This window comes from Octodon degus, unplaced genomic scaffold (genome assembly GCF_000260255.1).
Source record: "Octodon degus isolate 3935 unplaced genomic scaffold, OctDeg1.0 scaffold00006, whole genome shotgun sequence".
NCBI lineage: Eukaryota > Metazoa > Chordata > Mammalia > Rodentia > Octodontidae > Octodon > Octodon degus.
In genome coordinates, this window is record NW_004524582.1 from 10170634 (window position 1) to 10172545 (window position 1912).

Sequence of the window (1912 nt, forward strand, 5' to 3'; positions counted from 1 at the left end):
CATAAGACCATTCCACGGAGAGATATTGCTACATTTAAGAATGATAATAACAATAGCAGCTGGTAGAGCACAGGACTAGCCACCAGGCAAATGTGGCTCACACTGTGACTGAAGCAAAGTGAGTAACCAAGTGGGGGATTGGTCATAGAGGAGATCAGAGCCAAAGAGATCCAAAATATAAGTACTGTTAGTCTATATTAAAGACTTAGCTATTTTCCCATATGAAATCAGACACCATCGACATGGGTTGAGCTGAATAATGACATGAACTGCTGTGTAAAAGGCGAGGCATCTCACAGGATGATGTTAGAGCAGTGTGAAAGGAGAGTATAAGAAACAAAGCAGGAAGAATAGTCACAAAGAGAAAACAGTAGCTTAGACCAGATGGTAGCAGAAAATGTAGGTGAGAATTGGCCAGGATCTGATGTATTCTGAGAAAAGGTAACAATGCTTGCAAGTGGAAAGGATATGAGGTGCAAAACTAAGATAATGCTTACCCATGTCACCAAGATTTTATATAAGAAGGAGGGAGTTGTCACTTCTTGAAAGGAGGAAGAATGTGCCAGGAGAAGGTGTTAAAGCCAAGATAGAAATGTTGGCTTCACATTTTGTAATTTGGAGATCTACATTAGACTTCCAAGCACAAATCTGGGAATATGCAATTGAAATTGAGTGACTCAGCTGGCAGGACGACCAGGATAAGAAAGATGTTGGAGACCTGAAATTGCATAAGATCTTCAAGAATAGAGGAAAGAATATTTGATTCCCCTTATCTACTTTCAATATCTTATTCCTTTCTTCATCCACTTAGTGGAATATCTTAATCTGTCATTAAACTCAATCATCTTGCTAAAAATCTAAGCCTGCATAAACTAAAAATGGAAGAAAACACACACTACCCACTCAAAGAGTGCTATTGGGGGCATTTTTTTAACCTCTTCTAAAGGGTCTAATAGATCCTCTACTCAATGCACTGAGTAGAAAAAGACAATTGCACTTGGTGTATTCTCTCTTCTTACTCTCAACCCCTCTTCTCTTACCTCTCAGATACTGACCTTGAATCCTACTTTGCTAAGAAAATAAAATCACCAGAAGTGACTACTGAAAAAATCCCTTTATTAGACAGATCTGCCTACCATCTCAAACTCTTTCCTCACCCTGTTTAGTGGACAGAATTCTAAAGGCAAGGTTCATTCTTTAGCGCACAGCCTCAAGCTATCCTCCCTCTAATCAACAATATCAAACCCTTGGAATTGAGCTTCTATGTATAAACAGAGAATGACCTTCAATAATAAGAAAGCTCCAAAATACCTATGTTTACTTTCCTGATTGTTCCATCTGGCATTGTCTCTCTAACGCGCTCCTTTCAGACTTCTAGCAGAATTCTAGCGCGCACGCTCCATCTTCGATCTCAGCTCCCCCCACCCACCCATAGGCCGGGCTTTCCCAGGCCCGCCACACCCACAGTGAGATCCTCCTCCTCGCTGCGCTGGTTCTTGATGATTTCACTCTATTGCTTTTTTAAACTCTTCCTCCTCTTAAAACTTGGGTGCCCCCTCCCTTTGGAAGTCACAAGAATAAGTAAAATACAAGCCAATAAGTACTCTTTCAGATCTGCAGAAATAAGAAGTGATAAATTCCAGAGAGACTCAGGAAGTAAGGTCACAAATGAGTTCTCTTTTTTCCCTAGGTTTTTAAAATCAATATACTATTATGTTAACATAAAAACAGAAGAAAATAATTACCACAGAAACTCTGTGCATATCAAATGATATAAAGTTTACTTTGGGATTCAACTTCTATATTGAAGAATGGATGGAGCTTTCCATTTCTTTAAAGGTAATGACGGAAACTTCAGGTAATGAAGTAAAACAATATGTTTGTTCACAGTAAGGGTAAATGACAAATATTT